This window comes from Mobula hypostoma, chromosome 23 (assembly GCF_963921235.1).
Source record: "Mobula hypostoma chromosome 23, sMobHyp1.1, whole genome shotgun sequence".
Classification (NCBI taxonomy): Eukaryota; Metazoa; Chordata; class Chondrichthyes; order Myliobatiformes; family Myliobatidae; genus Mobula; species Mobula hypostoma.
The window spans coordinates 19,203,499-19,215,340 of record NC_086119.1 but is presented as its reverse complement, the minus strand read 5'-3'; the positions used below and the strand labels follow the sequence as shown (position 1 = coordinate 19,215,340).

General features: G+C 43.7%; 1 long non-coding RNA gene across 1 annotated transcript; it reads right to left on the bottom strand.

Moving 5' to 3' along the window:
- Positions 1–262: 262 nt before the first annotated feature.
- On the bottom strand, positions 263–10,815 carry LOC134336643 (uncharacterized). The gene is made up of 3 exons (XR_010015840.1): positions 10,680–10,815; positions 3,651–3,751; positions 263–335 (listed from the first exon to the last, which is right to left on the bottom strand). It is a non-coding gene; the product is annotated as an uncharacterized LOC134336643 (long non-coding RNA).
- Between the last annotated feature and the right edge of the window lie 1,027 nt (positions 10,816–11,842).

The window sequence follows — 11,842 nt, the reverse complement described above, 5'->3', positions numbered from 1 at the left end:
CCAGATTGCATGCTCAAACTTTCGATGAGGGTTGAACACATAATCAATTGCCACCAACTGAGCAGAGGCGAGCTCGTCATTCTCATGTCAAACAGGACCTCTGAGGGCAAAAAGGTCCAGACATTGAAATTTATCCTCTGTTGTCTATGCTAAATCGTCGATGCATTAACACATGTGCTTTGACCTCTGCATCTGAAAGTTGGCTCTACTGAGGTGAAGGAATTGAAATTCAGAAGCCAGGTTCAATGTGCATACATTCGTACCTTGTGTGTTAGTCCTGGGCCACATAGAATAAATTCTGAATGTGTTGCTCATGGTATAGAGGTTCTGTTAACCTACAAGCACGAAGAACAGAGAGAAGTTCAATGAACATTCACAAGTGCTGATTTTCCAACAGATGGCAACTTTAGTAAGACAAAATATGTCGTCATATGGTACCTTGAGATTCATTTTCTTGCAGCTGTTTACAGGAAATACAGGAAAGACTCCAGCAATCTCTGATCATCCGTGCTGTGGTAAACCATATATATATATATATATATGTATGTTGTAACTGGGTTACCTGTCTGGACACGGCCCTCTGCTGACTGCCCCTGTGGCTCCTCCCACAGACACCTGAATAAAGGCGATTGTGTCACTGCTCCTCCCTCAGTCCAGGGCAGATACTCAGCATGGACATGGACCATTTTACTGTTAATAAAAGCCTTTCAGTATTTACTCTACTTCCAGTCTTTTGGAGTAATTGATGGTGCATCACGGGCACACTTCAAAAGGATCAGAAGGAAAACCATTGTGCACCTACGAAGGGGAATGAAGAGCCAACGCTTTGGGCCAAAGCCCTTCATCAGGAATGGAGAGGAAGGGCAGGGAGCTAGAATAAGAAGATGGGGAAGGGGAAGGGATACAAACTGCCAGGTTTTACTTGGGTTAGGGTTAAATAGGTGAAACCAGGTGAGGGGAAGGTGACAGAAAAAGTGCTGGTCTCTCCCTCTCATGTGCTCCTCCACTGGAGGAACAGAACATTGATGCAATTGCTGCTTAACACTGTTTAACATTATTGTCTGAACTGTACCAATTTATTTAGAAACATTTCTTGAATTGAGTTATAAGCTCAGCTGTCAAAAAGAGTCCTGCTGTGTGCCAAAGTGGTTTAAAAATAATTGGGAAGTAGAAATTGTGGACATTTACTCAGGTTTTAAATTAGAACTGTTGGACCTCTCTTCCCCTCAAAGGACATAGAGAGTGAAGGGTTGGTTTTATAATTCAGAACTTCCCAACACACAGGGCAGCACGTGAAGTGAGCCCGGAAAGGGCCTTGCAGTATTTATACTCACCTGTTCATGAAACAGAAAACAGTATGTCATCAGGAGTATGAAACCATAACTTGACTTATGCAAACAGATTGATGGGGTGTAGGTATGAGCTGTGTGTGTGTGTGTGTGTGTGTGTCTATCTGACTGTGCCTGCGTAGTGTGTTTGCAGGGTGTGTGTTAGTCTGAGTAGTGTTAATGTGTGTTGGTTATATGTGTGATTAATGATTAAAGATTAGCTCTATTTGTGTGTTTGTGTGTGTGTGGTGTGCTTGTGCAGTATCTATGTGTAGTGTGTGTGTATTTGTGTTTGTGTAGTGTGTTTGGGTGGTGTGACGTTAGTTGGTGCAGTGTTAGTGTATGTTGGTTATGTGTGGGTTATATGTGTCATGTTTTTATTTGTCACATGTATATCAAAGCATCATAACATACATAACAAAAATATGTCATTTGTGTCAATAATCAACACTTCCGAGGATGGGCCAGCCCCTAAGTGTCACCGTGCTTCCAACGCGAACATAGTTTAGCATGTGCACTGTATGTGTCCTGTGTGTCTATGTGCATGTGTGCAGTATGTAGTGTGATGATGTGGACATTTCAGTTTGAATTTTTTTTTGTGCAGATACAATAAGATCAGTTCTTAGATGCTTGTGAATTGAGTAACGATGCCCTGAACCTTTAGTATTCTCCCTCCCGGGCGATTACAATCCTCTCATTCTAATTATAAACTATTGGAGTAATTCAGCAGGTCACGCAGCACCAAGGGATGGTCAGCATTTCGGGTAAAGACCCTCCGTCAAGACCGAGAGTGTAGAGGAAAGATAGCCAATGCATTGAACTGGGAGGGTGGGTGAGACAGGTAGGTAAGTGAAAGGTGGAACTGGATAACGGAGAGATGATAGGCAGAAGAAACCAAGTGGTGGTGGATGATGAGACGAGGTAACAAGAAGCAGTGGGTTGATGGAAAAGGTTAACAAGGGGAGAGATAATCTGGGTGATCTGGTGGGAGTGGAACACAGAGTGTAAGCTGAAAAGAAAAAAATAGTGTCGTACATTGAGAGGTAACTAGACAGATGTACAAGTTAACAAGAAGCATAGAATGAGTAGCTGGTCAGAAACTTTCTCCCAAGATGGAAATGGTTAATGTGAGGGGGCACACTGCTGACACACTGGAGCGGGAGAGGTGTGAAAAGAGACCAGTCGGCAGAGAGGTGAACAGGGCAGTCATTTTCATTAAGCAGAGGGTCACGATGGACATCTCAAAGAGGCAGAAATCCAATCTGCAGCAGACTGCCAAATCGTGGGAGATGAGGGTTGATGTGGGGAAGAAGCTGCAGTTCCGGGAGGTGGCGCAAACCACACTTCGACCAGACATCATACTGTGGTCCCACTGAAGACTAGAAAACCACCCTGGTGGAGCTCACAGTACCATGGGAGGACGGATGCGAGAAGACTCATGAGGGGAAGGCTCTGAAGTACCAGTCCTTAATCCCGGAATGCAGGGATAAAGGATGGCAGACATGGCTATTCCCCATGGAGGGTTGAGGGTCGGCTGTAGAGGGTTCCCGGCCAGGTCAGCATGGAGGTTGCTGTCTGTGCTGGGCCTTGATGCAAGAACCAAGCAACTCGAAGGATGGGGATGGGAGCAGGAAGAGCCCCTTGCTGGATATGGAGCACGTCAGAGGAGTTGAGCTGGAAGTCAGCAGCTGAAGGGTAGTGGCTTGGCCACCACTGCTGACCTGCCAACTGGAGAGTCTAGTGTTAAGGGTTGAAGCACTCAATGAAGGTTGGACATCATCTGACGACACCTGCTCCTGACCAAATGCTATGGTTACCTCATCAGGTAACAGAAGAGAGAACCTTGGCGTATGGTGTTTGGACAAAAGCATAAAGGGAATGTCAGAGGTAGGTTATTTTAACACAGAGAATGGCTGGTGTGTGAACCCTCCTGCACAATTTTCCCTGTAACCTATTCACTTTAAGAGCTATTTACGGTGGTCAATAGACATTTGAAACTGCGCATCTTTGGGATGTGCAGGTAAACAGTTTATGCAGAGGAAACCAACATGGTGAAAGGGAGAATGTGAAAGTTGGACCAGGAGCTTTCTCCCACTGTTTCCCAGTGATCCAGCCGAGACTCCCTCAAACAACGAACAGTCTGGTGGAGGAACTCAGTGCTTTGAGCAGCATCTGTAGGACATGTAGGGGGATAGGAACTATCGAGATGGAACCCTGCACGTCTCCTGAACCTAGCTAGGTGCATCTGTCTCTTTCTTATTGCTAATGTTAGAAAAATTATTTACCATTTGGTGTCCCTTTTAACATCTCCTACGTATTTACCTCAATTGACATCTCCATTGTCTCCACTGCTCATAGCCTGCCTGGCATGTTGTCATGTTGCCATTAGCAGCCGCATCTGTCCTGCCATCTTCTTCTGGTAGCTATGCAGGAGAAACAATGCATAATGTGAATTATTTTACACCCTTGTCCTATTAGACCTCAGAAAGCCTGCACAAGCATAGATCGAGTGGATAGCTAGAGACTATGGCTAATACAAGGCTATTTTCTTCTCCATTCTGATGTTTGGTCTGAACGAAACCGAACCTTTTGATCATGCCTGCATGCTTTTATGCATTGAGTTGCTGCCATGTGATTAGCTAATTAGATATTTACATTAATGAGGTCTATCTAATAAAATGGCCAGTTCTCCATAACCCTTGATTCCAAGATCTTTCAAATATTTATCATTTCCTCTCCAATTATCCTCAATGATCTGGACTCTACAATTTCCAGGGGTAGAGAATTCCACAGTGAATGCTGCTGGTGCCCCTTTGAACAATTAGAAATTCTGAATGTGCATTAAGTCTTCATTTAACCCTGACCCTAAACAGACAGGAGCCAAAGCATTATCTCCTTCCTGTCACATTGTGTTTGTGAGAAATACTGAGAGCCTGGATCTGTTGATGTTGCTGTTTCCCCAGCCACTGGAAGTGATGAGCACAAAATCAAAAATAAACCAGCCATTTTTTTCCTTCTCTCACCGATTGTAGACTCATTTAGTCTTGGAGCAGAAGAAGAACCTATGGGGTTTCCTTTTCTCCCTACAGTCCCTTCAGATCCCCACACAGAATCAGAAACTGGCATGTGTTGTGTAATTTGTTGTTTTGTGGCCACAGTACATAGTCATAGTCATAGTCATAGTCATACTTTATTGATCCCGGGGGAAAATGGTTTTCGTTACAGTTGCACCATAAATAATAAGTAGTAATAGAACCATAAATAGTTAAATAGTAATATGTAAATTATGCCAGTAAATTATGAAATAAGTCCAGGACCAGCCTATTGGCTCAGGGTGTCTGACCCTCCAAGGGAGGAGTTGTAAAGTTTGATGGCCACAGGCAGGAATGACTTCCTATGACGCTCTGTGCTGCATCTCAGTGGAATGAGTCTCTGGCTGAATGTACTCCTGTGCCGACCCAGTACATTATGTAGTGGATGGGAGACATTGTCCAAGATGGCATGCAACTTGGACAGCATCCTCTCTTCAGATACCACCGTCAGAGAGTCCAGTTCCATCCCCACAACATCACTGGCCTTATGAATAAGTTTGTTGATTCTGTTGGTGTCTGCTACCCTCAGCCTGCTGCCCCAGCACACAACAGCAAACATGATAGCACTGGCCACCACAGACTCGTAGAACATCCTCAGCATTGTCCGGCAGATGATAAAGGACCCAGTCTCATTGCATAGCAAGAATAAATGAAAGTAAGGCAAGGGCAAGCGAGCGGAGTGACCATCATTGGAGTGGACCGAGTCTGGGTGGAAATTTTGAGGCTGTAGCCCTTCGAGGCTTCAGCGAGGAGAGACTTCAGTCAGAGAAGGCAAAAAAGCTGTAGGTAGAGTTTTTTTGCCCCCTTTTTTTACATTTGCTCAGACAGAACAGTAGAAGTGCCAGGCAGGATGGTGGACTGCTCCTCTTGCAGGATGTGGGAAGGCAGGGAGACTTCCAGAGTCCTTGACAAATACACCTGTGAGAACTGCATCAAACTGCAGCTTCTAACAATCTGCATTAAGGAGCTGGAGCTGGAACTGGATGAACTCCAGATCATTTGGGAGGCTGAGGGTGTGATAGATAGGACATACAGAAAGGTAGTTACATTCAAGCTGCAGGACACAGGAAACTGGGTGACAGTCAGGAAAGGGAAAAGGGTTAAAGAGACAGTGCAAAGTACCCCTGTGGCCACCCCCCTCAATCACAGGTATATCACTTTGGATACTGTTGGGAGGGAGGGATGACTAACAGAGGAAAATCACAGCAGTCAGATCTCTGACCCTGAGTCTGGCTCTGTGTCTCAGAAGGAAAGGGGGAAGAGGAGGTGAGTTGTGGTGATAGGGGATTTGTAAATCAGAGAAACAGAAAGGAGGTTCTGCGGATGAGAATGAGATTCCCAGATGGTATGTTGCCTCCCAGGTGCCAAGGTCCAGGACATCTCCGATCGAGTCCTCAGCATATTTAATGGGAGGGTGAACAGCCAGAGATCATGGTCTATGTAGGTACCAATGGCATGGGTAGGAAGAATGATGAGGTTCTGCAAAGGGAGTTCAGGGAGTTAGGTACTAGTTAAAGGGCAGGACCACCAGGGTTGTGATCTCAGGATTGCTACCCACGCCACATTATAATGAGGCCAGAAATAGGAAGATTGCACAGTTTAACATGTGGCTAAGGAGTTGGTGTAGGAGAGAGGGCATAAAGTTTTTGGATCTTTGGTCTCTATTTGAGGGAAGGTGTAAAGAAGAGATGGTTTGCACCTGAACTGGAAGGGAAAGTAGGAGAGAGGGCATAAAGTTTTTGGATCTTTGGTCTCTATTTGAGGGAAGGTGTAAAGAAGAGATGGTTTGCACCTGAACTGGAAGGGGACTAATATCCTAGCAGGGAGGTTTGTTAGAGCTGCATGGGGGTGGTTTAACTAGACTTGCAGGGGGATAGGAACCAGAATGCCAGAACAGTTAGTGGAGAGGTTATGGAGATAGATGTTGGTAAGACCTCAGACAAAGTCAGGAATCAAAGTCAGGACTAGTGTCCTGAGCTGTGTATATTTCAATGCAAGAAGTATCGTGGTAAGGGCAGATGAGCTCAGGATATGGATCAACATCTGGAATCATGATATTGTAGCCATTAGTGAGACCTGGTTGCAGGAAAGGCTGCTCAGTATTCCGGGTTTCTGTTGCTTTAGATGTGACAAAACAGGAGGGATTAAAGGAGGAAGAGTGGCATTACTAGTCAGGGAAAATGTCATGGCAGTGCTCAGTCAGGACAGACTGGAGAACTCAACTAGTGAGGTGTTCTGGGTGGAACTGATAAATAAGAAAGGTATGATCACATTAATTGGCTATATTACAGACACCCAACACTCTGAGGGATTTAGAGGAACAGATTTGCAGAGAGATTGCAGACTGTTGCAAGAAACATAAGGTTGTTATAGTAGGTGATTTTAACTTTCCACATATTGACTGGAACACCCATACTGCAAAAGGGCTGGATGGGATAGAGTTGGTCACATGTGTTCAGGAAAGCTTCCTTAATCAATACATAGAAGTCGTAATGAGGGAGTGCAATACTTGATCTGATATTAAGGAATGAGACAGGGTAAGGACAGAAGTTTGTGTAGGGGAACACTTTGAATCTAGTGATAACAATGTCATTAGTTTCAAAGTAAACATGGAAAAAGGTAAGTCTGGTCCATGCGTTGGGATCCTAAATTGGAGAAAGAACAATTTTGATGATATCAGAAATGATCTGGAAAGTGTGGATTAGGACAGGCTGTTTTCTGACAAAAGTGTACTTGGAAAGGGGGAGGCCTTCAAAAGTGAACTCTTGGGTGTACAAACTTGTCAGGATAAAAGACAAAGATAACTAGTGTAGGGAAGCTTGGTTTTCAAGAGATATTGAGGCCCTGGCTAAGAGTAAAAAGGAGTGCATAGCAGGTATAGGCAGGTAGCAACAAATGAGGTGCTTATGGAGCATAAGAAATGCAAGAGAACACTTAGGAAAGAAATCAGGAAGGCTAAAAGGAGACTTCTAGCAGACAAGGAGAAGGGCAACCCCAAGGGATTCTACAGATATTTCAAGAGCAAAAGGATCACAAGAGCCAAAATTGGTCCTGGGGAACATCAGAATGGTAATCCATGTGTGGAACCAAAACAGATGGGGGAGATCTTAAATAATCTTTTTGCATCTGTATTTGCTCAGGAGATGGATACAGTATCTATAGAAGTGAGGCAAAGTAGCACCAACTTTATGGACCCAATACAGAATACAGGGGAGCAAATCAGGATGGTTAAATCTCTAGGGCCTGACAAGGTGTTCCCATGAATCCTACAGCAGGTAAGTGCAGAAATTGCCAGAGCCCTAGCAGATGTATTTAAATCACCCTTAGCTACAGAAGGGGTACCAGAGGATTGGAGGATAGCCAATGTTGTTTTGCTGTTTAAAAAAAGCTTCTAAATATAAACCAGGAAATTATAGGCCAGTGAGTCTGACATGAGCTGTGGGAAAGTTATTGGAAGGTATACAAAGGGACTGGATATATAAGTACTTGGATAGGCACGGCTTCGTGCATGGTAGTTCATGTCTAACCAATCTTCTAGAGTTTTTGAGAAAGTTACCAGGAAAGTGGATGAAGGCAAGGCAGTGGATTTTGTCTACATGGACTTCAGCAAGACGTTTGACAAGGTTTCGCATGGGAGGTTGGCCAAGAAGGTTCAGTTGCTCGGCATTCAAGATAAGGTCATAAATTAGACTAGACATTGGCTTTGTGGGAGAAGCCAAAGAATGATAGTAGATGGTTGCCTCTCTGACTGGAGGCCTGTGACTAGTGCGTGCCGCACTGATCAGAGCAGTGTCATTTGGTGTTTGTCATCTATATCAACAATCTGGATGATAATGTGGTTAACTGGATCAGCAAATCTGAAGATGACACCAAGATTGAGGCTGTAGTCGACAGCGAGGAAGACTATCATGGCTTGCAGAGGGATCTGGAGCAGCTGGAAAATGGGCTAAAAATGGCAGATGGAATTTAATGCTGACACAGTGAACAATAGGACACTGAGGGGTGTGGTAGAACAAAGGGATTTTGGAGTACAGGTCCATGGTCATTGAAAGTGGTGTCACAGATTGATAGGGTTGTAAAGAGAGCTTTTGGCACAGAATTGTTCACAAATCAAAATATTGAGTTCGGGGAATGGGATGTTATGTTGAAGCTGTAAAAGACTTTGGTCAGGCCTAATTTGGAGTATTGTGCAGTTTTGGTCACCTACCTACAGGAAAGATGTCATTAAGGTTGAAAGAGTACAGAGAAAATTTACAAGGATGTTGCCGGGTCTGGAGGACCTGAGTTATAAGGAAAGACTGAATAGGTTAGGACTTTATTCCTCGGAATGTAGGAGACTGAGAGGAGAGCTGATAGTGGTATACAAAATTATGAGGGATATAGATAGGGTAAATGCAAGCAGGCTTTTTCCATTGTGGTTGGGTGGAACTACAACCAGAGGTCATGGGTTAAGGGTGACAGGTGAGAAATTTAAGGGGAACACAAGGGGAAACTTCTTCACTCAGAGGGTTGTGAGAGTGTGGAATGAGCTGCCAGCAGAAGTGGTGCATGCGAGCTCGACTTCAACATTTAAGCAAAGTTTGGCTAGGTACGTGGATAGTAGGGGTATGGAGGGCTATGGTCCCAGTGCAAGTCATTGGGAGTAGGCAGTTTAAATAGTTTCAGCACGGACCGATGGGCTGAATGGACTGTATCTGTGCTGTACATTTCTATGACTGTATGACTCTACATAAAAACCATAAGTTACAATGAAAATAATGAGTTGGTTCATTGTCTGTTCAAAAACCTGATGGTGGAGAGGAAGAAGCTGTTCCTAAAATCTCCAGATTCCAGTCCTCATCTGAGCACTAGGAGCAATGAGGTCGTTGATCTACCCCACGTATCCTTGGGATGTGGGAGGAATCTAGAGCAGCTGGAGCAGACTCACGAGGTCACAGGGAGAGTGTGGAAGCTCCACTCAGACAGCACTGGCGTCACTGGAGCTAAGGGGCTGCAGACGTACTCGGAATCAGTCTGTGACCTTGCTGTGTTTTTGGCGTCTTAAGATAGCAACTGCGCTTTACAACTAATTCATTGGTTGTAGAGTGTATGGGATGTCCCACAAAATTGAAGGTGCTTGCTGCAAAAATTCAAGCTCTTTTTTATATTTGGTTTAGGTTTATGTAATGGCTTAGGTTATTGAATGATGAGTTCAGAGTCTTATAGAAAATTACAGCACAGTGGATGCCTTTTGGCCATGACGTGGTGCTGACCTTTTAACCTACTCCATGACTGATTTAATTCTTCCCTCCTCCGTATTTTTTTCTTTCTGTCTGTTTCTTATTGGGGTTTGGGGTTTGGGGTTTGATGTTCTTGCTGTTTCTCCATGTGGGCGATAAATTAGTTTTAGTGCGAGGGAGGGGGTTGGGAGTTTGGGATCTGATATTCTTGTTGCTGGTTCTCCGTGTGGGCAATCTGTTAGTTTTCTTGTGTGCGAAAGAGGGGATTAGGAGTTTGATGTTATTGTTGCTATTTTTTTCCTTGTGGGCGATGTGTTAGTTTTTTTTTGCAAGGGAGGGGGTTGGGGGTTTGTGGGTTTGATTTCCTAGATGTCATTTTCTGGGTCTTTTTTGTGTGAGGGAGGGGTTGGTGAGTTTTTGTTTTTTCATGTACGGGAGTGTTTTTGATGTCTTTTCTTTCAACAACTTCTATGGTGTTTGTCTGTATATCATGGCTATCTAGAGAAGATGAATCTCAGTGTTGTATTTTGCATACATATTTTGATAATAAATGTTGAATCTTTTTTCTGGGGCTTACTCACTTAAGGGACTAGGGAGTTATTTAGGCAGGATGTACCCAAGGAAAGCAGGTTTGATTTGATGAATATCATTTCACAGGACATGAGTATTGCTGGCAGGGGTGGGTTTGACGCTCATCTCAAATTGCCCAGTGAAGTTGACAGGACATCACTTTTGTTCACTACCATTGGTTTGTTGGGATATTTCAGAGGCAAAAGTCTGGTGTAAATCAAACAAGTAAATGATAGCAAACTTTCCAAAAGACATTAGTGAATGAGGTCGTTTCTGACACTGGGAGACACTCAGCATTTCTTCAGACAATGCCAAAGGATCTTCCAAATCCACCAGAGCAGGCAAAGCACTGCACCACTCTCGGATTTAGTGCAAATACCAACGATCAACAGCTACCATGCCATGCCATAGTGATTGACAAGGTAGGTTTTCATGGTGGAAATTAACTCTTTTTCATGGTAAAACCTCACCTTTTCAAAAACTTTATTAACTCTGTATCCTGTGACCAGCATGGTCCATTGCTGCCACTGTTCATAATTCTCCGGTGATCCATAGTCCAGCATCGATTTATAGGTCTCCTTGTCCTCCACTTGAATCGAAAGCTGAAACACAAACCACCTGTGTTACCAACTGAAGCGGGAAATGGATTCAGCTTTTGCTCAGATTGTTCGGAGCGCGTGCAGTTGCTTCAGAGTTTGGTTGTATTTGTGAATCCCTGACAGGGCGATGGCAGTGTGTGTGACCCAACCAATTCCACTGATTAGAGAGGGAGAAACAGACACCACACTCCCACTTCTCCACTTGACCTCTCTTGAAAATACAGGCCTTTATTAACACTTGTGCCATCTCCTCAGCACATACCCATACTTCCCATCTATGCTTTGAACTGTATTCATAGTAAGTAGAGCAAATACTTTCTGCTTTACATACTCTATAAACGATGAACTGGAGAACCACTTCTTCACAGTACCACTGGATATCTACTTTAATAGAAAACACTTAACAACTGCAGAAATCAGAAACTTGTTATAAAAGCAGGAAAACTTGGGATCAAAATCCGATTTGTTATCATGGACATATGGAATGAAATTAGTTGTTTTCAGCAGCAGTACAGTGTAATATATATTAAGATTGCTATAGGTTAAAATTAGAAATGTATTAAACATAAATAAATAGTGCAAAAAGAGAGCAAAATAGAAGGGTTTCTGCCCCAAACATCGACTGTACTTTTTTCCATAGATGCTGCCTGGCCTGCTGAGTTTTGTGTGTGTTGCAAAATGGTAAGGTGGAGTTAATGGCTTCCTAGACCATTCACAAATCTAACAGCAGAGGGGATGATGTTTTTCCTGAAATGTTGAATGGGTATCTTCAGGCTCCTGTACAGCCTCCCTGATGGCAATAATGAGAAGAGGACTTGTCCTGAATGGTGAGGGTCCTGGATGATGGATGCCGTATTTTTGAGAAACACAGCAGGACAAGCACCTTCTGTGGAAATAAACAAAGTTCATGTTTCAGGTCCAAGATCCTTCATATAGAACAGGGAAGAAAGGAAACAAGTTAATTTTAAGTTGCAGAGAGTGGGAGAAAATAGTTGAGTCAAAGGAAGTAACTCTACTAAGGTGAGATCAGGGCT